Genomic DNA, 26376 nt, shown 5'->3' with positions numbered 1-26376 from the left:
ATTGTCAATCCTGTAACCTCACTCAGATATTCAGGTACCTATCTGCATTCATACACAATAGGCTACATAAAGAACAACACCCAGAGGCAGATGTCATGTTCCAGCTACAGGTGGAGTAGGGGTTGTGGGAATGATGCAGCTACTGGTACACAGACAGACAGAGGGGGAAAGGGGGAACAGACAGACCCTGTGGGGATGGTGAGCTCAGCTCAGGGAATCCTGTTACGATGGCGTTACCATGGGTACCAAGGCACACAAACACACCGCCCTGAAGGTACTGTACGTTTATCCCTGATGTGATGTGGTTTCATCATTCTCATAAAGACAAATACAAAGTATTTCAGTCCATTTACATTTGACCAACAACACATTTAGTCTTTGATAAACAATAAGATATTGCATAAAAGTGGATGTAGTAAAAAGCCATGTTGACTGGCAAGACCATATACAACTTCCTGGTGCTGTTCAGCTCATAAAAGTCACAGATTACAGTATAGAGTAAACAGAATGCTGTGCCTGCCAGCTGTAAGATATTGGGCCACAGGCAGGGAGCCTCCGTGAAAAATGTATATTCACACGTACAGTATACACTCGCACAGCAACCAGAGTTAACGATGTATTGAGCAACATACAGTAGGCCTGCATACCACCAGGGGTTACACATATAGATCACAGGAGGCTGGTGGGAGGAGTTATAGGAGGACAGGCTTATTGTAATGGCTGGAATGGAATTAATGGAACGGTAACACATCAAACATGTGTAAACCACATGTTGGACTCCGTTCCGTTAATTCCATTCCAGCCATTAAAATGAGCCCATCCTCCTATAGCTCCTCCCACAGCCTCCTCTGATAGAGGGCCTAGTACTAATTTTATGGGATTACATTGGGGAGGAAAAACACATCTCATTAGGCTTCTGGAGTTGGGTGGGGAATAGTAGCTTTCTTTCCTCCATTTTCTTTCAATATTGTTTCTATTTCTTAAAGATTGTTTGCCTATACATTTCATATCATAGTAGAAGATTTTCTCTAGAATGGAGAGAGGAAGATTGAGGGTATGAGAGTAAAAGCACAAAGGTTACAAATTGTCAGAAAAAAGAAAGGGGGAGATGTGGGTTTCAAGAAGATGGAGTGAGTAAGAGGGTTTGGGGGAACAGGGAGATTAGCAGATGTAGTTGTCCTGTGGGAGAATTGGAATACTGGAAATCTGACTTTGTGCTGAATTTAATGTAGGCAAAGGCTCAAAGTACACTGGGGTATAGGCCAAATAACTATCTGTACTGAAGATGACATGTTATGTCAGCCCAGATACAGTATCTATTTACTAGTTTCATTTTATTTATGAGTTTACACTCAGTGCATCAAAGCACAAACCCATGACATGTAGGCCCTACTCCTAAACTATAGAGGGCGGGGTGGAGAGCTCTGGTTGATGATTCCAGAGAAGAATAAGAGCAAAACACAGAAAAAGACAGAGTGGAAGTATTTTTCTCCACCTCCCAGAACTTAACGCACAACTCGCCAGCATTACTCAGGAAAGACTGCCCTTCTTCTCACCTTGAATTCTAGTTTAATTCAAAGGTAAGTGACTAACCACATGTATCTGTTATGTAAGAAAATGACAATTGTTATGACAAAATTAAAGCCTGGATCTGCAGGTGCTTTTCACAACTGAAGCGCAAGGTGTGTTTTCAGGTTTTGAAGACAGAGCTTTGAGTTCTTCGACCTTTCCAAAGAGAACCAAAAGTATGTGGACATCTGCTCGTTGAACATCTCATTCCAAAATCGTGGGCATCAATATTGAGTTGGTCTTTTGGAACATTGTTGCTGGGATTTGCTTCCACTCAGTCACGAGCATTAGTGAGGACAGGCGCTTATGTTGGGCGATTAGGCCTGGCTAGCAGTTGGTGTTCCAATTCATCTCGAGGGGGTTGAGGTCAGGGCTCTGGGCAGGCCAGTCAAGTTCTTACACCTATCTCAACAAAGCATTTCTGTATGGACCTTGCTTTGTGCACTGGGGCATTGTCATGCTGAAAAAGTTGTTTCCACAAAGTTGGAAGCACCGAATCGTCTAGAAAGTAATTGGATGCTGTACCTTTAAGATTTCCCTTCACTAGAACTAAGGCGCCTGAACCATGAAACAGCCCCAGACCATTATTCCTCCACCACCAAACTTTAGTTGGTACTATACATTTGGGCAGGTACCGTTCTCCCGACATCCGCCAAACCAAGATTCATCTGTCGGACTGCCAGTTGGTGAAGCGTGATTCATCACTCCAGGGAAAGCGTTTCCACTGCTCCAGAGTCCAATGGCGGCGAGCTTTACACTACTCTAGCCAATGCTTGGCATTGCGCATGGTGATCTTAGCGTTGTGTACGGCTGCTTGGCCATGGAAACCCATTTCATGAAGCTCCCGAACTGTTTTTGTTCCGATGTTGCTTCCAGAGGCAGTTTGGAACTTGGTAGTGAGTGTTGCAACAGAAGACAGATTTTCACTCGCTACGCACTTGAGCTTGTGTGGCCTACCACTTTGCGTCTGAGCTGTTGTTGCTCCTATAAGTTTCCACTTCACAATAACAGCACCTACAGTTGACCAGGGAAGAAATTTTACAACCTGACTTGTTGGAAAGGTGGCATCGTATGACGGTGTCAGGTTAAGTCACTGAGCTCTTCAGTAAGGCCATTCCACTGCAAATGTTTGTCAATGGCTGTGTGGTCTAATGTATACACCTATCAGAAATGGGTGTGGTTGCAATAGCCGGATCCACTTATTTTTAAAGGTGTCCACATACTTTTGTCAATTTATAACTAACCCTTGTTCTGTAACTTTTCAACACAAAGTTCCCCTGCGTTTCCGCTAGCTAGTCTAGCCACTCCTGTTTCATCTGTGCAAAGTTTGAAAGTTACTACAACATTTCAATTCAAGTTTGACTAGAATTCTAAAGTTATCTAACCACTTGGGAGACTCAACATTTAGTCAATATACTTGATACAAGATACAGTAAATTACTAGTTTGCATTCTCAACCCACGTACGAGACTATTTGCACCAAGTTAAAGGGATGTTCCATTGACAGGATTACTAGGGGATCTCATGTCAATTGGATGACTTGAAATCCCTGTAGGTATCTTTTGAAAAAATGTATCCAATGTCAATGCCAAGAATAGAGGACCTACAACATTCAGAATGATACATATTGGGTTTTGGCTGTCAATATGTCGTCTGACATTCAGTAGTCCTTCTAGCCTTGACAGATGCCTTACCACTGCTTCGGTCTAGTACAGTGCAATGTAATTAATGAGATGGACAGTAGCTAATAACCTACAGCTAGCAACACTAAGCTTGCAACCAGAAAGGACACTTTTAGGAAAAGGACTCTTCATGCAGTGAAAGTCATTTTTAACCACCACTGACTGAAATAGCAGTAGGTTCTACTGGACCTAGTAGATTTGTATTCGGCAGTCAACAAAGGGCCATTTGGGGTGGTGTTCATGCCTTCATTGGCTTGACTTAAGGTTAGCTGGTATGTGAAAAACATTGATACCTCAAATGACTGATACACTGTGAAATAAACATGCTGATTCACATTTTAAGGCTCTAGAGGTTGCACAATGGACATTGAAGTATCATGTTTATAGGACTGATCGTGCGCTACAAGTTCTGGTTAGCAGTCTTAAATATATTTAGACTTTTCTCCTCCAAAGGTTGAGCACCATGTCCATCCTGAAGATTTATGCCCGGGAAATCTTTGATTCTCGTGGCAACCCTACTGTGGAGGTGGACCTCTACACTGACAAAGGTAAATGTTGCTATTGGCCTAACCCTGTGTTCCTCAGTTTGGGAACCACTACTATAGTTGATTGTCCAACTTTTCATGACAAATGCTATTTTATATCTGTCACTCTTGTCTCCCAGGTCTGTTCAGTGCAGCTGTACCCAGTGGCGCTTCCACTGGTATCTATGAAGCCCTGGAGCTCAGGGACAATGACAAGTCATGCTACCTTGGGAAAGGTGTGTATCTGGGGTGAATATACTATAACTACATAATATGATTATAATGGAATCTGTTTTCTCTGAATGAATCCTTGTGCGTGAAGTTAATCCTTTGTCACAGTAATGGTTGCATGATTCACCAATCTAAAAAAACTGAATGGTGCTCTGACTGAGGTACATTTGTTTTAGTGTCTGAAAAAGCATACTGGGTTGTAGCTTGGATTGTTACTTTCTAAATCCCCCAATTGTCAATGCTTCTTACATTTCAGCTCCACTGCATGTGTTGCTTTGCCATCAGCATAACATCACTGATGTTATACCTGCTACAGAGCACATTATTTCAATTCACAATATGGAATGAATGTGCGTGTCAGCCATCGAGAATTGAATCTCTGCCGTTCTTGCGGTTGGACGCTGCCATTGGATGTTACACAACGTGAGCACAACTCGTGCAGTAGAGCAGCTTTCATTAATTTCACCGGAAGCAATCCCTCTGGCTGATGGCAATGCCAGATGGCTGCAGAGTGGCAATGCTGTTAGTCTGTAATGTTTCATTGTCCTTTCAGGTGTCTCACAAGTCGTGGACCACATTAACTCTGCACTTGCAATCGTTGGTCAGGTACAGTAGAAATAATACTTCTTGAAAGTTGATGTACAATGACATGGAATGTTGTCTTTGCTCGTGTTGATGTTTCCCTACCTGGTAAAGATAAACAGGTCTAGGTGCCCACTCTGCCACATACTCGTAGTTATTAATGCAGCCCTTGTTCCTCAGTTTAAATGCTATGTGTTTAATAACTTGTTTTTTATTCATCTCAGGATGTGTCTGTGGTTGAGCAGGAGAAAATTGATCAGATCATGCTTGACATGGATGGCACAGAGAACAAGTGTAAGTTTCAGATTAAAATGTGGAGGACATGTTTTAGCTAGGTAAATGCATTGATTGTAAGTCACACTGAATGAGTTATGTCGGCTAAATAACTCAATATTTGCCCCATGAGGTTATTTTTGATCAATTTCACTTGCATTTATTCTTATTTTTTGCACATCAGCCAAGTTTGGTGCCAACGCCATCCTGGGTATTTCCCTGGCGGTGTCTAAGGCTGGCGAAGCAGAGAAAGGTGTCCCCTTGTACCGTCACATCGCTGATCTTGCTGGGAACCCCGAGGTCATCCTGCCTGTGTCAGTGAGTAAGTGTGAAAGTCAGTACTGTAATAGTAAAATATTGTTGCTCAAAACACGCTCACACATGCCTTGTTTTACAGCTTGTTGTGTAGTTAATTTTCTCCATCCATATCTCAAAATATATTTTTAATTTAATGAAATCAAATAAAAATCTTTGATTTCATATTTCCCAGGCCTTTAACGTGATCAATGGTGGGTCTCACGCAGGTAACAAGCTGGCCATGCAGGAGTTCATGATCCTACCGGTGGGTGCCAGCACCTTCAAGGAGGCCATGTGTATTGGGGCTGAGGTCTACCACAACCTGAAGAACGTCATAAAGAATAAGTACGGCCAGGACGCCACCAATGTGGCAGATGAGGGTGGTTTCGCTCCCAACATCCTGGAGAACAAGGAAGGTATCAGATGTGATCATAGAGTATTTTGATCACATAAAGTATTTATTTTAAATTTTCAGTACAAAGTATATTTTGGTACTTTTTTGGATGCAGCTTTTTCTACGGGAAACTCACCACCTCAGCCACTAACTTGTAGCACCCACATGATCACAAGGTGTTGCCAATGTACAACACATTATTCTAACAAATGAACACCCGTTTCAATTTCCACAGCTCTAGAGCTGATCAGAGGTCATCAGCAAAGCAGGATACACAGAAGAGGTGGTGATTGGCATGGGTGTGGCTGCCTCTGAGTTCTACAGGGATGGTAAATATGTCTTGAACTTCAAGTCTCCTGATGACCCAGAGCGTTACATCACTCCTGATGAGCTGGCTGACGTCTACAAGAGCTTCTGCAAGGATTACCCAGGTGTCTTGTCCTTGTTTACCTTTCGAGTATTTCAAAAGTATTTCATGTTGACTCTGGCTGGATCAGCTTTGTATTTTATCACAAATTCCGTGAATCAGTTTACACTATCGAGTTGGGCAAAGTTAAATATTATGGTTGGCAAATGAAATGACGCACAATGTCCTATTCTATGGTTTAGTCTACTCTAATGTACAGGACCATGACTTTCCTCTCAGTGATCACTGCTCTGTGACAGTGGTGTCCATTGAGGACCCCTTTGACCAGGACGACTGGGAGGCGTGGTCCAACTTCACTGGCAGCACGGAGACCCAGGTGGTGGGTGATGACCTCACAGTGACCAAGGCCTGCAACTGCCTGCTGCTTAAAGTCAACCAGATCGGCTCTGTGACTGAGTCTCTGGCCACGTAAGTTTCACACACATCTATACTCCATAGTGACTTCAAGAGGAGCTTTGACCTCAGTTTTTTTCCCTGCCTTTTTTTTGGGGGGGGGGGGGACCTGAGAAAATACCTGAGATTTAGGAGTTTGTAATTATACTATACATTGATGAGCATTAAATTGATATTTTCATGACTGTCTACAAACTGTTATGTCATGTGAGTCAAGGCAAACAACCTGCCAGTTGTTAGTCTGTGAGCCTTGCACGATGCAATTTTCCAACGGTGTGAACTTCTAACCACGTCATGAGTCCTCTTTCCCCTGTCCAGGTGCAAGATGGCCCAGTCCAGTGGTTGGGGAGTGATGGTCAGCCATCGCTCTGGGGAGACTGAGGACACCTTCATTGCTGATCTGGTGGTGGGCCTGTGCACTGGACAGGTTTGGGGCTGCCCAATGGAATCATTGTTATGATTGATTTTAAATTATATTTGTTACTGTACATTATTGCTATGTAATTAATGTTGCCCCTGTCTGTTTGTCAAGATTAAGACTGGGGCTCCTTGCTGCTCTGAGCGTCTGGCCAAGTACAACCAGATTCTCAGGTGAGGGTTCATGACCTTTGATTAGGTTGTGATGCTTGTCATTTTTATTCTGCTGGATTTATTTTCTTGTTGATCATGTTTTTTACCCATGTAATCCTGCATGGCATAACCATTGGGGAAATGTATAATTTTAGTTCACCATTATACAGAATCACCTTTATTTGCCAAATAATTTGCATGTACTAGAACTTGATTAAGTGAAATGTTGCTGTCTATTCTAGTTGTAGCAGTCACATACAGTATGGACACTGAAGATAAACTGCAGACTAAGCTATACACTTCATAACTGTTTTGAATATTGCTTTGGTGCTAAACTGTATTTTCTGTTTCCTCTCAGAACTGAAGAGGAATTGGGAGACTAGGCTGTCTTTACTGGGAAGAACTTCAGGAACCCGCTGGCTTAACTGAGTGCAATGGGCGCATACTCATTGGCATATAGGCACACACTTGCACATAACAGTTTAGCAAACATTCCAATGATTACTTGCAAATGCTGAAGAAGCTTACGGAACAAACTTTGGTTACGGCACATTTTGGTTAGTGTGAGTTGCTATTCTTACTATTTAAATATAGAGCAAAATAACCAATGGTTTGGGAAAGTATAAAGGTAGTTGAATAAACTAATTTGTTTGGAACTGAACCATTTCCCTGTGGTCATTACTTTTTTGCAAGATGTGTACATTTTTTTGATTGTCAAGCATATATATATGTATTATAAGGGTGACCGGTGTGACTATTCTGCCATTGTTCTATCATTTATTATTAAAATATGTGTTCCTGGAATATTAGTCTGGGCTGGATAATGTATCCAGGTGTGAACCTGTTCAGTATTCTCGCCCTCTACAGTTTTTCTGGCGCTCTGAATAATGTCTGCGTTCGAAGCGGTTCTATATTTTGGTATCGATGCTCTCTGGGGCATGGCTCTGTAGACACTACAGTAGATTATCCTATTAGCGACCGCGGCACATGCTCCGTTATATCTACGGAGAGCGGAACTTTTAATGCTGAACGTGGGGCTGAGGTCACTGAACAGTTTAGTGCTAGGGAGAAAAAAAAACGTATCTTAGCCTCCATTTTGAGTAGTATGGAATAGCATAGTTTGTATCGACCACTACGCTGGCAGTGTCAACCTAAAAACGACACTAAGAGCCTCCGACATGGACGACCTGTTCAGTCCGAGAAGGTAATGGCGTTGCCTCGTACATTTTTACATTGTTTTAGACGCGAATATTTTAAATTTCTGTGTTTACCTTGCCATTTTTATGACATACTTGGAATTGCAATGGTCGCGATGGCGTTAGCTGGATCCATGTAGCTAAAGCTAGCAATCTATCGTACGGATAAAATATTTCAGTATCTAGATATATTTAATTGATCACGTGGTGCATTGTGGATTACTGTCATCTGTGTCAATTCAGCTGTCACAGATTTGTGGTTTCTGTCGATTTTCACTTCGGCTCCCGGGAAAGACTTATGTCAATACTCCATTTTGCGAGACTGTCGGGCCACGTAAATAGACAATGACGATGTGAGGATGCTTATTTTAAATGTAAAGTATGCGTTATTATAAGCTTCAAAGCAACACGCTTCAGGCTATGCTTATTTTGTAAAAAGGCAAGTGTGATAAGCATTGCAAGTGGCTGGAGACAGCACTCGTTTATGTAATGTTTGGAGGGAACGTAATAGCCGCATTCAGATTGGCTTTCACTGATGGATGGGCGGGATTAAAGGAAACAGCTGTCCAATTGAAATGCAAGATTAACCCAGTAATATGAAATATTTAGACTAGGATTAGGGATTAAGATTTTGTTAGGCTCATAGCCTATTTGCCTTGTGATTTGTGTTAAATATGTTTAATTCCTTTGCATGTTGCATGCACTAGTATGTCAGAAAAAGGGATGTATCTAGCACTAGTTTTTTTCTGTTTTAGAACAGAACATTAACATTGCTATATGGTTATAAACATTACAATGCAATACAATTTAACTGTCCATATGTTACAGCAAACAACAGAAATTTGATAGCACACATCACACACATTTGAGAGGAGCACAGGGTCAAGCTACAGTGCAGCGCCCCTGGATGAAGAGCATGTTGTGGGGTTAAGGGCCCTGCTCAAAGGCCCAACGGTAGGGGATTGTTAAGATGTGAACCCAGCAGCCCTTCAGTTGTCAGATCAAATCCCCTCTTTATTTCTAGCGCTCGGCTCGGGATTCAAACAGTCAAGCTTTCTGCTAATGCTCCAATTCCTTAGCTGCTGGGCTACCTACCTACAATTACACTGTTCACTTGATTGATACTACAATTGATAGTGACATTTTATCAACATGTGACTTGAATAAAACAATGAGTTTTTAATGGTGAGCGAGCTTTACGCCTTTTCATTTTCAATGATTCTCTAATAAAATGTTTCTTGATTTTAGTTTTTCTGTTCAAATCAGTTGTAAATATAACAGAGGATACTATGCACAATAACAATATAACAATGTAATATCTAACTGTTATATGTTATAACTGAATTAGCCTTATTTCCAGGAGCCTGAACAGCACGCAGGGGGAGATCAGAGTGGGATCAAGTCATCAGGTAATAGTCCATTAACCCCCTTTAAGCAGGCTGTCCCTCTCTAATGTATTGCCCATTGGAGAACTTACCATATAGCAATCTCCATTGGTTTAGTGTTGCAAAATTTGAGAGCCTCGTGATACATAGAGTATGTCATAAACTATCTCGCTGTCATAACCTGACATATATTTGTATGTATTTGTGAAATACATGGTGCATATCTCATATCACTGTAATCAACTGTCTGTGACAGTGAGACAAACATGGTCTTTATCTGTCTGTATTATTTGTGTGTATGCAGGCTAAGCTCCCTGAGCTGCAACCACGCCCTGTGTTTGGTGTTCAGACTCAGACAGAGAATGAAGAGCTGGTGTGGATGCCAGGGGTCAATGATTGTGACCTCCTCATGTACCTCAGAGCTGCCAGGTTCGTGTCGACTCAGCAACACTCATATTAGACTGGTCCCAGATCTGTTTGTGCTGTATAGCCAACTCCTGTGGTTGTTGTTGGGTATACAGCACAAACAGATCTGGGACCAGGCTACACTCGTAGTGTATCTCTTGTGTGATGAATGGTGCAACCCTGACAGATTTAAAAACGGATGGGATTCATAACAAACCTGATGTCTGTCAGCCTTGCATAACACTGGTGTTGCGAGTAAGAGTGAAGTGCATTATTATGATCATTAAGTAGTGTGTAGAACATAATTGTTTCAGTTTGACTGCTGCTGGTTTTTAGTTGTCATTTAGTATAAAGACTTGTCCTATCAGAGTTCTTCTAGCTAGCCTGTCAGGTCATTATTGTTAAAGATAATGTCATTTAAAAACACTTCTGTAGGCGACTGTAGTGCACAATGTTTGTCATGCTTGTCATCCTGTGACTGACTGCACAGCAGGATTGATTTATCTTCCATGTCTCTTCCTGATTGAAGGAGCATGGCAGCGTTTGCAGGGATGTGTGACGGAGGATCCACAGAGGACGGGTGTTTGGCGGCCTCTCGTGACGACACCACACTCAACGCTTTAAACATGGTGGGCAGGAATACTTTTCTGCATTTAAATTGGAATATGAAATAGAACAATGAGATCATTTCATTTTCACGTTCTCATTTATTATTTTTTCCACTTAAATGTAATAGTTTTTTGTTTTTGTTTTTTAAACATTGTAGAGAAATGTTTTTATAAAAAAATATAGTGTACAATTGCAAAAACAATATATTGTTACAAATAAGATCTTGAACCCTTCTCAGTAGATCTTTGATTGTCTCCCTCCCTCTACAGTTACACGCCAGCCGTTACGACGCAGCTAAAGCTCTCCAGCGCCTAGTGAAGAAACCTGTGCCCAAACTCATTGAGAAATGTTGGTCCGAGGATGATGTGGTAAAGCAGCCTTGCACCATGCTTACTTCAGGTCCAAAGACAATGTTTCATTTTAGGCACTTGGGCCCGATTTATAATTGAGATGAGCATTGTAACTGACTTTTGCATAAATCATTCATTGAGTTCAACGTGAGATTTTCTCAGATATTTTAGTTAATCGCTCAAGACAGAATAGGGCCCTATGTGTTGTTAGGGCTGCTCTGTGGTTACATCGGGTTACTCCAATATGTATTTTGGCCATTGTGTAACATAGACAATAGTGAAACAATATGAAACACGTTTACACTGCATGGTATATTGTTGACTGTTTTTATTTCACCCACAATCTCTTTACAATCAACAGAAGCGGTTCATCAAAGGTTTGAGACAGTACGGCAAGAATTTCTTCAGGATTCGCAAAGAGCTGCTGCCCAACAAGAAAACGGTAAATGAAAACACCTGGTGTAATATATTTTACTCTCATACTGTGTCTTATGTCTGTCTATACATAACAGACATATAACTGGACATAAATATACACACAATCACCAGACCTAACTGTTTGCAATGCAGTCAGTGGTTCCTTCTTATTTGATGTACTTGCTGATATACTTGTTACGTTCCCCAGCAAGAACCAAATAATTTTACTCAAACAGAATGGGGAACTAACAAAGAGTCACTGACAACAACCAGGAGGGGTTCTGAAAGACACTCATGGGGGTGTCCACTAAAAGTTGACAAGCAACAACAACTGGAACCTAAAAGCCACCCACCACGAGTGTCCACTAAATTTTGCCCAAGAAGAGACAAAGAAAATAAAAATCCATACCAAATTTAAAGACAGGAAGCAAACCGAAACTGTGGAGCAAGACGAAAACATGGAAGATCAGAAAAAGGAATGTTTTTCCAGAAATCAAATAGGGAGAGCCAACTAAAAGGTGTTGACCCTCCACATCTCTCAAGACCACTGGGCCAGCCACTCTTAAATATCACCTGGGCCAGCATAGGTGAAATACCTTCCGATACCTTCTGCATCTAATTCTTGTATAAAATGAATGAGTAAGATGAAACTATTTGCGAAAGGATGTGATGTTAACCTTTAAAATGAGAGAATTGGCCTCCCATGTAAAGTTGAAGTAAGTCAGTAGCCACGCCGAAGTGAATAGACATTGGTTGGAAATGATGAACCAACCCCTTTTCAACTCTTGAATAAAAGCCTCTGTGACGAAAAGCCAACTCACTTCCAAATAACGGGAGGACTTCACATTGAAAAGGGCTAATTTCAACTCTACAGGCCAGGAAACGTGAGAGCTTGCTCCACACGTGAAATGATATGAACTCTGAACTATTGATCACCTAAAGAAGAAGTGCATACTAAACTAGCATATATCAGACTGCAGCTGAATATATGCGCAAATCTAGTATGAGAACACTGAACGACGAGGAAGCATCTCCAGAATGAGATGAACCTCTCAGACCACGTGAACCTGTCACACGATGATCCGGAAGACTCCACAAAGGACGAGGGCGACATCGACTGGGCAAACCAGAGCCTCACATCACCAGCTCAACTATCGAAGCCAGCTTCACGTTAAATACAGTTCATTGCTTTTCCAAATGGGCTCTCATTAGCGGCATATGTATTTATGTGAGAATAGCTTTCCAGGTCTGATAGAGACCAATGTTCCTTAGTCTTCCTTCCAAAACCCCCTTCTCTTCTCTCTGAATCTATCGTGTTATAACCAAACTGTTTGTGTTTAGTCCACTAGGGATGGTATTTACTGTATAATGTTATTATGTATTGTATATTCTTTAATATGTATATTGTTTAATTAGTTAGTAAATAAATAATTGAGCCAATTTGTGTATGGATGATTCATAGTAGAGTCTGGGTTTGTGCAGATAACCAAGAATTTTACGACGTTCAGATGAGACTGACGGAAGGTAATAATAATAATTAATTAATAGAAGAATAATTGATCAGATATTAAAATTTGAAGAGTTATATTTGGAAAATTCAAATGTAGTAATCTGAAAATTTTCTGTGGTGCCCTGACTTCCTAGTTAATTAAATTTACATTATTAGTTTAATCACGTAATAATAATTACAGAGAATTGATTTGACAAAAAAACAGTCTTCACATTTAATGACAAGTCAGAGACACGACACTAACGATGTGACATCATTTGGCGCGCCCTACGTGCCAACGTGCTATACGTGCTAAAGTCCATCCTCAAAACATAATTGGAAAAACCAAAACCTGTAACACACTCCAGCAACACATTCAATATCTTTATCTGTATCTTCATTGGAATCTGCACACTGTGCCCTCTTCTTAAATCACGTGTTGTGTTGTTGGCAGGGGGAGTTGATCACATTCTACTATCACTGGAAGAAGACGCCTGAGGCTACAGGCACGCGGCCGTACCGTCAGCACCGTAGACAGCCGTCCTCACGCAAGGCCAAGACTCGCGCCACCGCTGCCACTGTGAACACCCCTTCTCAGTCCCAATCCAGTGAGTGCCGGGGTTTTTCAATTCCTCTAAGATTTATCTTATTTTATGGCCGGGTTCCTGGACACAGATTAGGACTGGTAGGGGATAGTGGGGTAAGTGGAGCCGTTTTTACATTCATCATCACCCAGTCAAGGAAAATATTGTATTCTTTCTAACAAAGATATAGACTATGTATACAAAAGTGTGTGGACACCCCTTCAAATGAGTCGATTCGGTTATTTCAGCCACACCTGTTGCTGACAGGTGTATAAAATCGAGCACACAACCATGCAATCGCCATAGACAAACATTGGCAGTAGAATGGCCTTAGTGAAGAGCTCAGTGACTTTCAACGTGGCACCGTCATAGGATGCCACCTTTTGAACAAGTCAGTTGGTCAAATTCTGCCCTCCTAGAGCTACCCTGGTCAACTGTAAGTGCTGTTATTATGAAGTGGAAACATCTAGGAGTAACAACGTGTTAGCAGGGAAGTGGTAGGCCACGCAAGCTCACAGAATGGGACCGCTGAGTGCTGAAGCGCGTGAAAAGATTTTCTGTCCTTGGTTGCAACACTCACTACCGAGTCCCAAACTGCCTCTGGAAGCAATGTTAGCACAAGAACTGATCGTTGGGAGCTTCATGAAATGGGTTTCCATTGGCCGAGCAGCCACACACACGCCCATGATCACCATGTGCAATGCCAAGCATCGGCTGGAATGGTGTAAAGCTTGCCGCCATTGGACTCTGGAGCAGTGGAAATGCGTTCTCTGGAGTGATGAATCACGCTTCACCATCTGGCAGTCCGACGGACAAATCTGAGTTTGGCGGATGCCAGGAGAACGCTACCTACCCCAATGCATAGTGCCAACTGTAAAGTTTGGAGGAGGAATAATAATGGTCTGGGACTGTTTTCGTGTTTCGGGCTAGGCCCTTTAACGCTACAGCATACAATGACATTCTTGTCGATTCTGTGCTTCTAACTTTGTGGCAACAGTTTTGGGAAGGCCCTTTCCTGTTTCAACTTGACAATTCCCCCGTGCACAAAGCGAGGTCCATACAGAAATGGTTTGTCGAGATCAGTGTGGAAGAACTTGACTGGCCTGCACAGAGCCCTGACCTCAACCCCATCGAACACCTTTGGGATGAATTGGAGCGCCATCTGCGAGCCAGGCCTAATCGCCCAACATCAGTGCCTGACCTCACCAATGATCTTGTGGTTGAATGGAAGCAAGTCCTTGCAGCAATGTTCAAACATCTAGTGGAAAGCGTTTCCAGAAGTGTGGAAGCTGTTATAGCAGCAAAGGGAGGACCAACTCCATATTATTGCCGATGATTTTGGAATGAGATGTTTGACGAGCAGATGTCCACATACATTTGGTCATTAGTGTACATTTGGTAGTGTTAGAGCGTTGGACTAGTAACCGAAAGGTTGCAAGTTCATATCCCCGAGCTGACAAGGTACACATCTGTCGTTCTGCCCCTGAACAGGCAGTTAACCCACCTTTCCTAGGCCGTCATTGAAAATAAGAATTTGTTCTTAACTGACTTGCCTAGTTAAATAAAGGTAAAACAAATCAAATTAAAATTAAATATACTGTGGGGAGAACAAGTATTTGAAACACTGCTGATTTGGCAGGTTTTCCTACTTACAAAAGCATGTTATGTCATGCAATAAAATGCAAATTAATTACTTAAAAATCATACAATGTGATTATCTGAATTTTTGTTTTAGATTCCGTCTCTCACAGTTGAAGTGTACCTATGATAACAAATTACAGACCTCTACATGCTTTGTAAGTAGGAAAACCTGCAAAATCGGCAGTGTATCAAATACTTGTTCTCCCCACTGTATCTACAACACAAAATCAATGTATACGTGTGTGTATAGTGCGGATGTTGTCATATGTGTGTATGCATGTGTCTGTGCCTTTGTTTGTGTTGCTTCACAGTCCCACTGTTCCATAAGGTGTATTTTTTATCTATTTTTTAAAATCTGATTCTACTGCTTGCATCAGTTACCTGATGTGGAATAGAGTTCCATGTAGTCATGGCTCTATGTAGTACTGTGTGCCTCCCATAGTCTGTTCTGGACTTGGGGACTGTGAAGAGACATCTGGTGGCATGTCTTGTGGGGTATGCATGGGTGTCTGAGCTGTGTGTTAGTAGTTTAAACAGACAGCTCGGTGCTTTGCACATGTCAATACCTCTCATAAATACAAGTAGTGATGAAGTCAATCTTTCCTCTACTTTGAGCCAGGAGAGATTGACATGCATATTATTATTATTAGCTCTCTGTATACATCCAAGGGCCAGCTGTGCTGCCCTGTTCTGAGCCAATTGTAACTTTCCTAAGTCCTTTTTTGTGGCACCGGACCACACGACTTAAGTTGTCCAGGTGTGACAATTCTAGGGCCTGTAGGACCTGCCTTGTTGACAGTGCTTTTAAGAAGGTAGAGCAGCGCCTTATCCTGGACATACTTCTCCCCATCTTAGCTAATGTTGTATCAGTATGTTTTGACCATGACTAAACTCCAAGCAGTTTAGTCACCTCAACTTGCCCAATTTCCACAATAGGAGTGGGTATAGTCTTTGTCTGAATGAATAGCAGTGGGTATAGTCTTTAATCTGATCTCTTCTCTCTCCTGCAGTGGACATAAGTTCAGCCAGTGAGGATGACCTGGACAGTGAAGACAGCGAGCAAGGCACCTGTGGACACTGTGCCACAACCAGTGAGTATCGCTTAACTCTGTCCGTTTCTTTATTTCCCCCATTGATCCTATTGGTTTGCATTGATGTCATGTATCATACTTGCTCCACCAGCCACCGGTGCTCAGTTCAATGGATTCTGATGTACTGTATGTTTCTGTCCTATGTTGATGACAAATCAAATTTCTCCTCTTGTGATCAATAAAGTTTATCCCATTCAATGCTTTAATTTCAGCCTCTAAGGACTGGCAACACGGAGGCCGGGATAACATCCTCCTGTGTACCACCTGTCGTACCTACTACAACAAACATGGCCGCCTGCCGCCTGGCCCTAAGCCTGCTGACCCTCCCTTCATGTTCAAACCTGTCAAAGAGGAAGAGGAGGGCAACGGGAAGCACGGCATGAGGACCCGACGCAGCAGAACACCGGTAAGCCTGGGAACCGCCCATCTTAGCCCCATCTTGTGTATACCACCCTTCCTCCCTGCCACCCACACTCCGCTCTCTCTTTCCCTACCACCCTCTCTCTCTTTCCCTACCACCATCATAATTATCTTTCTCTCTCAATTGTTGTTATAATATCTTTCAATACTTCCTCTAAGTTGTATCTCTCTCCAGTTGTCTTCATTAAGAAGTGGCCACAAGAGGCTGACCGGCTCTCCTACCAGTGAAGACCTGCAGTCCAGTAGCCATCCCTCTCCCGCCCCCAGTGGAGCTAGCTCCACCTCCAACGCATCCAGAACCTCCTGTTTAGAGAAGACTGATAACACAAAGAAGCCTGGCAAGGTACAGTCACACACATATATTATTTTTGAAGTTAGGGAAATAGATTTGAATGCACAGTAATGGCGCATTTGTGAATTGAAGTAAACAAAATATCATATACAATCATAACATCTAGTTGTATTTCTGCCGTTCAGACCAAGGCTTCTCCTTTGTCCAAATACTTTTTACTGTGTTGTATATTCATGTAGAACTGAATTGAATAAGTGAATTATATTCCTTCCATCTAACAGAAGATAAAGGAAGAGGCGCCCCTACCAAAGAGTACTAAACGTTCCAGGGAGAGTGCAGCCCAGGACCCAGAGGAGCCTGAGAGAACACCAACTAAAAGGACGAAGACACTGCAGGTCAGACAGAGTGTAAGACAAGAGGAAAGCAATGACAGCTACAAGGTGCAAGATCAGAGAGAAGCAAAATAAGCTAAACCAGCTCTCAGAAACGTATCACTTTTGTTGACTCGTTGTTCTTTAGTTATTCTTTAGTTATTCTGCTCTGAGCTACATTGTTAAGTGTAACTAGATCTATCCAGTGGCTCTTTTTGGGTAACATTAGCATGATGAGAACCTCCCCTCACCAACAATTCTAACCTTGTGTCTCCATCCTCCTCTCAGGGTGAACAGGCAGAGTGCCGGTCGGAGGGCGATGGAGAGGCTGAAGCAGAGAGGGGTGAGGTGGAGGAGGAGAGCTGCTCAGACAGCCGCAGTGCCCAGGATGACGGCAGCAGCGACACCAAAGACATTGACCAGGACAACCGCTCCTCCTCCCCCAGCATCCCCAGCCCTCGCCAGGGCAACGAGAGTGACTCCGACTCCTCTGCCCAGCAGCTCCAGGGTGCCCACCAGGCAGCAGCAGAGACCGTCAGTGCCCCTGCTGCTGCCCTTGCTGAAACACAGACCCCACAGATTGTTCCTCCACCACGGGTTGCAGGCTCAAACACATCCCTGCCTCCCCAGGGTACTTCTCCCTCTGCAGAGCCTGGCCAGGTACAGGCCCAGGCAACCCCCTCCCCAGAGCCTCCCCAGCCTTCAGCCACCTCTGCTCAGGCTGGTCAGTCAGTTAGCTACCAGACAAGTCCCCCACACAACCGACCCCTACCCCCCTCTCACCCTCTCGCTGGCCCCTCACCTGTCCCTCCTCCGCTGGGACAGGCCTTCCATCCTCCAACTCCTGTATTCCAGGGTCCTCTTCCTTCTCCTGGCTCTCTGCCTCCCACCCAGCCCCTGTCCCTCCATGGTGCTCCGACCCAGTGCCCCCACCCCCAGCGACCCCCTCCTCACTTTCCCAGGGAACCCTCCTTCCCACAGGCCCTCCCCTCAACTCCGGGCCCCAAATCAAACCACCCCCAACCACACCCATCCCTCCATCTCACAAGCAGCCACCACACCTCTCTTCTTCCCTTGCTCCCCCTTTCCGCAGATGCCGTCCAACCTGCCCCCTCCTCCGGCACTGAAGCCCCTCAACTCCCTGCCCAACCAGCACCCTCCCGGTGCCCCTCCACCCCCTCCAGCTCATGCCCCAATCCCTGCCCATGCAGCAGGGAGTCCCACCCCAGCCTCCCGTGCTCACGCAGCTGCAGAACCTCCCTGGCAGAGGCAGCCACTCCCACCCCCACTCCTCCCTGCCCTCCTGCTCTGCACCCTCAGCCTTGCACCCTGTCCTCTCTGCCTCTTCTCCCTCTACCATGGGTCCAGTCCCTAGTCTCCAGCACTCCTTCCCCTCTCTACGCCCCTCGCCCGAAAACCCCATTGGCATTGGAGGGTCACATGTCCAGATTAAAGAGGAGCCATTGGATGAATGTGAGGAGCTTGAGAGTCCGCCCCCTCCACCCAGAAGTCCCTCACCGGAACCTTTGGTTGTCAACGTCGCCAGTCATGCCAGCCAATCAGCACGGTACTTACTGCATGACATCACTCCAGGCAGTTCTGTAAGATGGGCCTCCTTTACAGAGTTAATTGTGGCCATTGTGTTTCTCAAATGTTAACAGATGTTGTTCATCTGAATTACATATGTTCTCAAACAATATTGTTGTGTGATTGCTATATATGCTGTTTGATTCATTTCAGATTTTTCAAACACCTGGACCGTGGCTACAACTCGTGCTCCAGAACAGACCTGTTCTTCACTCCCCTTGCCTCATCCAAGCTGGCCAAGAAGAGAGAGGAGGCTGTGGAGAGATCCAAGAGAGAGGTTGAGCACAATGCCCGAGAAAGGGAGAAGGACAGAGAGAGGGAGAGGGAACGAGAGAGGCAGGAAGACAAAAATGCTGTGAGTAATATTCCCTCTGTTCCTTTTTTTTCTTTGACATAACTGACGTGATGTCTATGTATCTCAGCAATGTTATCAATGATATTATTACATACTAGTACAACAATGTTATCAATGATATTATTACCAGTGGTGGAAAAAGTACCAAACTGTCATACTTCAGGAAAAGTAAAGATACCTTAATAGAGAATTACTCAAGTAAAAGTCACCCAGTAAAATTCTACTTGAGTAAAAGTCTAAAAGTATTTGGTTTAAAATATACTTAAGTATCAAAAATAAATGTAATTGCAAAAATATACTTAAGTATCAAAAGTAAAATTAAAAGTATAAATAATTTAAAATTCCTTATTTTAAGCAAACCAAATGGCACCATTTTCTTGTTTTTGAAATTTACGGAAAGCCAGGGGCACACTCCAACACTCAGACATAATCCAACACTCAGACATAATCTGTGTGTTTAGTGAGTCTGCCAGATCAGAGGCAGTAGGGCTGATCAGGGATGTTCGGTTGATAAGTGTGTGAATTTGACTATTTTCCTGTCCTGCTAAGCATTCAAAATGTAATGAGTACTTTTGGCTGTCAAAGAAAATGTATGGAGTAAAAAGTACATTATTTTGACTGTGTGAAGGAAAGTAGTCATAAATATAAATAGTAAAGTACAGATACCCCAAAAAACGACTAAAGTAGTACTTTAAAATATTTTTTACTTAAGTACTTTACACCACTGATTATTATATAGTAGTACAACAATGTTATCAGTTGGATGTTTTGGATACCTGTAGGACTCTATACATTGTTTTCTTTCAAATTTGAACCACCTTAATGAGCCTCTTCTTCTTCCAGAGAGCGTCCAGCTCGTCCCACGACAGCCGTATGAGTGATGTCCAAATGTCCGGCCAGGTCCACATGCGCTCCTCCTTCGAGCAGCCCCCCACCAGTGTGGCCGCTGTGCCCCCTTACATCGGCCCCGACACCCCTGCCCTGCGCACCCTCAGTGAGTACGCCCGACCCCACGTCATGTCCCCCAACAATCGCAACCACCCCTTCTTCGTGTCTCTGTCCCCCGGGGACCCTCTGCTGGCATACCACATGCCTGGCCTGTACGCCGCCGAGCCCAGCCTGAGAGAGAGGGAGCTCCGTAACCTCCGGGAGAGGGAGCTCCGCGAGAGGATGAAGCCTGGCTTCGAGGTCAAGCCCCCAGAGATGGAGACCATGCATCCATCAGCCAACCCCATGGAGCACTTTGCCAGACATGGAGCCTTGGCCCTGCCGCATATCGCTGGGCCGCCCCACCACCCCTTTGGCCACTTCCACCCGGTCATGCAGAACCACCTGGAGAGGGAGAGGCAGGCACTGGCCCTGGCCGGGCCCCAAATGCGTCCAGAGCTAAGCTACGCTGAGCGACTGACTGCTGAGAGGCTCCATGCTGAGAGGATGGCATCTGTGGCTAACGACCCGGCCGCCAGGCTGCAGATGCTCAACGTCACACCGCATCACCACCAGCACTCCCACATCCACTCACACCTGCACCTACATCAGCAGGACCCACTCAACCAAGGTGAGGGTAAGGACATTTCTACTCAATTATATTCTGTCTTGTTTCATCTTCAGGATATGTGTGTACTGTGTATGTGTGTACTGTGTATGTGTGTACTGTGTATGTGTGTACTGTGTGTGTGTGTACTGTGTGTGTGTGTACTGTGTGTGTGTGTGTACTGTGTGTGTGTGTACTGTGTGTGTGTGTACTGTGTGTGTGTGTACTGTGTGTGTGTGTACTGTGTGTGTGTGTACTGTGTATGTGTGTACTGTGTGTGTGTGTACTGTGTGTGTGTGTACTGTGTATGTGTGTACTGTGTGTGTGTGTACTGTGTGTGTGTGTACTGTGTGTGTGTGTACTGTGTATGTGTGTACTGTGTATGTGTGTACTGTGTGTGTGTGTACTGTGTATGTGTGTACTGTGTGTGTGTGTACTGTGTGTGTGTGTACTGTGTGTGTGTGTACTGTGTGTGTGTGTACTGTGTATGTGTGTACTGTGTGTGTGTGTACTGTGTGTGTGTGTACTGTGTGTGTGTGTACTGTGTGTGTGTGTACTGTGTGTACTGTGTATGTGTGTGTGTGTGTGTACTGTGTGTGTGTGTACTGTGTATGTGTGTACTGTGTGTGTGTGTACTGTGTGTGTGTGTGTACTGTGTGTGTGTGTACTGTGTGTGTGTGTACTGTGTGTGTGTGTACTGTGTGTGTGTGTACTGTGTGTGTGTGTGTACTGTGTGTGTGTGTACTGTGTGTGTGTGTACTGTGTGTGTGTGTACTGTGTGTGTGTGTACTGTGTGTGTGTGTGTACTGTGTGTGTGTGTACTGTGTATGTGTGTACTGTGTATGTGTGTACTGTGTGTGTGTACTGTGTGTGTGTGTACTGTGTGTGTGTGTACTGTGTGTATGTGTGTACTGTGTGTGTGTGTACTGTGTATGTGTGTACTGTGTGTGTGTGTACTGTGTGTGTGTGTACTGTGTGTGTGTGTACTGTGTGTACTGTGTGTGTGTGTACTGTGTGTGTGTGTACTGTGTATGTGTGTACTGTGTATGTGTGTACTGTGTGTGTGTACTGTGTGTGTGTGTACTGTGTGTGTGTGTACTGTGTATGTGTGTACTGTGTGTGTGTGTACTGTGTGTGTGTGTACTGTGTGTGTGTGTACTGTGTATGTGTGTGTATGTGTGTACTGTGTGTGTGTGTACTGTGTGTGTGTGTACTGTGTGTGTGTGTACTGTGTGTGTGTGTACTGTGTGTGTGTGTACTGTGTGTGTGTGTACTGTGTATGTGTGTACTGTGTGTGTGTGTACTGTGTGTGTGTGTACTGTGTATGTGTGTACTGTGTGTGTGTGTACTGTGTGTGTGTGTACTGTGTGTGTGTGTACTGTGTGTGTGTGTACTGTGTGTGTGTGTACTGTGTGTGTGTGTACTGTGTGTGTGTGTGTACTGTGTGTGTGTGTACTGTGTGTGTGTGTGTACTGTGTGTGTGTGTGTGTACTGTGTGTGTGTGTGTACTGTGTGTGTGTGTACTGTGTGTGTGTGTGTACTGTGTGTGTGTGTACTGTGTGTGTGTGTACTGTGTGTGTGTGTACTGTGTATGTGTGTACTGTGTGTGTGTGTACTGTGTGTGTGTGTACTGTGTGTGTGTGTACTGTGTGTGTGTGTACTGTGTGTGTGTGTACTGTGTGTGTGTGTACTGTGTGTGTGTGTACTGTGTGTGTGTGTACTGTGTGTGTGTGTACTGTGTGTGTGTGTGTACTGTGTGTGTGTGTGTACTGTGTGTGTGTGTGTACTGTGTGTGTGTGTACTGTGTGTGTGTGTACTGTGTATGTGTGTACTGTGTGTGTGTGTGTACTGTGTGTGTGTGTACTGTGTGTGTGTGTACTGTGTGTGTGTGTACTGTGTGTGTGTGTACTGTGTGTGTGTGTGTGTGTACTGTGTGTGTGTGTACTGTGTGTGTGTACTGTGTGTGTGTGTACTGTGTATGTGTGTACTGTGTGTGTGTGTGTACTGTGTGTGTGTGTACTGTGTGTGTGTGTGTGTACTGTGTGTGTGTGTGTACTGTGTGTGTGTGTGTGTACTGTGTGTGTGTGTACTGTACGCACAAATTGATTATTGTTTTAAAAATAAGAACATTTGATTTGTATTATATATATATTTTATATTCTTATTTAATGTTGTTTGATAGCCTCTTCTCTCAACATTAAATGAGACTGACTCTCCTCACTGTATTACTCTGTCTACCTACCAGTATAGTTTGTCCCCCTGCCCAATATTAACTGATGTTTATGAAATGTGTTAATTTATATATTGTTTGTTCTCCTGCCTCATTAGATGTGTGTTACTGTCACCCAGGTAATGGGCCCCACCCTCTGGATCCCCTGGCTCCTGGGCCCCGTCTGGCCCGCTTCCCCTTCCCTGGAGGCCCCATCCCCAACCCTCTGCTCAATGACCTGCCCCACGACCATGACATGTTGCGACACCCACTGTTTGGTGAGGAACAATAACATTCACCTTGACTATCTATATGGGAATACACACACATCCAATTCACTGTATTCAGACTATATTTCTGTGATTGTGAGGTGACTAAGACTCACTCTGATGTTTTGTGCCCCTTGATCAACATCCATACAGCCTATGCCGCTGTTGCAGGAGCAGGGTACCCCCGTGAGCTCCAGGGGCCCATCCCCCAGATGTCTGCAGCCCACCAGCTCCAGGCCATGCACGCCCAGTCAGCAGAGTTGCAGAGGCTGGCCATGGAGCAGCAGTGGCTACATGGACACCACCACCTACAACACGGGGGGCCTCTGCCCGGACAGGAGGATTACTACAGGTGAGGTGATTACCAACTCCGAACAATAACGACAACAACAGTTTACCTGAACAGTGCTTTCATTTATACATTTACTGAAAAATTGAAATCACTAGACAAAGTTGGATCTTGATTATTGATGAGCTAATATTATATCATAAATCACTAGACAAATGTGGGATCTTGGTTTATTGATGAACTATTGCACTAACATTAATAAACTCAGCAAAAAAAGAAACGTCCTCTCACTGTCAACTGCAAACTTAACATGTTTAAATAGTTGTATGAACATAATAAGATTCAACAACAGACAAACTGAACAAGTTCCACAGACATGTGACTAACATAAATTGAATAATGTGTCCCTGATCAAAGGGAGGGTCAAAATCAAAAGTAACAGTCAGTATCTGGTGTGGCCACCAGCTGCATTAAGTACTGCAGTGCATCTCCTCCTCGTCTGACAGTATGGACATTGCAATTTATTGCCCTGGCCACATCTGCAGTCCTCATGCCTCCTTTCAGCATGCCTGTGTTTTTCAGAGTCAGTAGAGAGGCCTCTTTAGTGTCCTAAGTTTTCATAACTGTGACCTTAATTGTCTACCATCTGTAAGCTGTTAGTGTCTTAACGACTGTTCCACAGGTGCATGTTCATTAATTGTTTATGGCTCATTGAACAAGCATAGAAACAGTGTTTAAACCCTTTACAATGAAGATCTATGAAGTTATTTGGACTTTTACAAATTATCTTTGAAAGACAGGGTCCTGAAAAAGAGATGTTTCTTTTTTTTGCTGAGTTTAGTTTATTAATGTTATTTTCCTCCACAGCCGTCTGAAGAAAGAAGGTGACAAGCCATCGTGAGACACCTGACGATGTGAGTCACCATGGAAATGCATAAAGAGATAATGCTGTGTAATGCTGTGTACTTTTGAAATACATTATGTGACAACTGATTTTTTTTTATTAGTTTAAATGTAATCGAGAGTTAAGAATCTTTGTGGCTCATAATACTTGTTTCTTGCTCAGCACTTAAAGGGATAGTTTACTCCCAAATCATCGAACGTTTGAGAGTATTTAATATCTCAATAATGGTCTGTTATAAAGATTAGCATAGTTTCTGTTCCATGCCATTTTTTGTCTATAGACGTTACACATTTTTCCACTTAATATGGATTTCATAGCTTTTAGATTTCTCCTAATGCAATATAGCGGGCAGGATCTACACAATAGATGGTGTGGAATATAGGTCACCTTTGAAGTTCTGAAAACATCTGACAAACTTTGATTAGGGGGTGACTATCCTTTTACTTTCTAAACAGTCTGACTGATCTCCTTGTACAGAATGACATTTAATATTAGATGTTTGGATGATTGACTGTAATAACCTTGCATGACTGTTTCCCTTCGATTTTCACCAGAACTTAGAGTAGCGTTGCTAATGTGTGATTAGACAACTAAAAAGCATAGTAGATACATTTTATTCTATATCTGCTAAATATTTGTCTAAATCCTAAAGTTTTATATATTTCAAGATGTTTTCACAATTTAACCTGACACATACAGTAACATTTTTTAGATTGTAAATAATACATGTTCAATATTCTATATTATTAACTATGATTATTATGAATATTAGTGAATTCTTGACTTGCAAGCTGGCACAATAAAGTTAAATTATTTAGCTATACACACACAGAATATATAGCGTTATAAAGCAAAGTGAGTTAACACAGACAATTATAAATTGGAGTATCACTATTGTCACCCCTGACATAAAACAGTGTTTAGAACAGTGGATCCAGATAGTAATATTGTTTTGGTTAGACAAAACAGAAAAAGCATTTCAACCTTGGCATCTCTACCATGGACAAACCCTGTTTGAATATTTATGTGAAATAATATGGAAAACAAAGTGTATGCATTGCATATTTATTTGAATAAATAACTGCAATAACATGATAGAATGTATTGTTCAAACTATACCCTTTGTATGTTTGTATGTATGTATGTATGGATGGATGGATGTATGTATGTATGTATGGATGTATGTATGGATGGATGGATGGAACTTTTGGGGAATTGTTTATGTGGTAACAGTAATAGGCCAATAGGGGGCAATCCTCACCTTTCCTTAGTAAAATGGTTGTTTCAGTAGGATCACTTTTGAACGAGAAAGTGAAGGCTATAAAGAAATAATGACGCTCAAATTTAAGATCATTAAACAAAATAATGAGGGATTCTATCAGCCTAATCGAGGTGTAGATTACATTCCAGTGTTCTCACATTCCAGTGTTCTTACATTCCAGTGTTCTTACATTCCAGTGTTCTTACATTCCAGTGTTCTTACATTCCAGTGTTCTCACATTCCAGTGTTCTCACATTCCAGTGTTCGAACTTGTAAACAAGGCTGCATGGGATTTCTCTTAATGCAACTTTGTTCATTTTCCAATGGCAAAGGTATAATTCCAGGAGCCACTTGTGGATTTGACAGCTCTAACACAGTTCAATCTCTGACACCGCCAAAACAATCGCTCTGCGGGTGTCAGCTAAAGTGGATCTGATTGATAGAGTCCCTAGTCCCGAGCATATGGGACTGTAGACCCCACATTCAGACCTGTGCAATAATAAATGGAGTCAAAGAGATGTATGCTAAGTTGAATTGCTTAACAATGACAAATAGCTTCTTGAAGTTATTCAATCAATTTACACACAACACCATACTGTATATTATAGAGGTTCATTAAACTTGTCTAAGGTGAAAAGTGGTAGTGTTGCTCTTGATATTGATTTCACATTTGTCAAATATGGCAGATATTATTTGTCCTTTCTTTCCACTGCTGATAAAACCATTCAGAGCCTTGCATAGACCATGTTAACATCAGCCTTTAATAATCATGCAGA

The 26376-nt window shown here is 43.1% G+C and overlaps 2 pseudogenes; both read left to right on the top strand.

Moving 5' to 3' along the window:
• Positions 1–1124: 1124 nt before the first annotated feature.
• LOC115141963 (alpha-enolase-like) lies at positions 1125–7603 on the top strand (annotated as a pseudogene).
• A 290-nt stretch (positions 7604–7893) lies between these two features.
• Positions 7894–25439, top strand: LOC115141927 (arginine-glutamic acid dipeptide repeats protein-like; annotated as a pseudogene).
• Positions 25440–26376: the final 937 nt, after the last annotated feature.

The sequence above is a fragment of the Oncorhynchus nerka genome, linkage group LG2, assembly GCF_034236695.1.
Source record: "Oncorhynchus nerka isolate Pitt River linkage group LG2, Oner_Uvic_2.0, whole genome shotgun sequence".
NCBI lineage: Eukaryota > Metazoa > Chordata > Actinopteri > Salmoniformes > Salmonidae > Oncorhynchus > Oncorhynchus nerka.
Note: the sequence above shows the minus strand (reverse complement) of the source record. Positions and strands in the feature narration are given on the sequence as shown.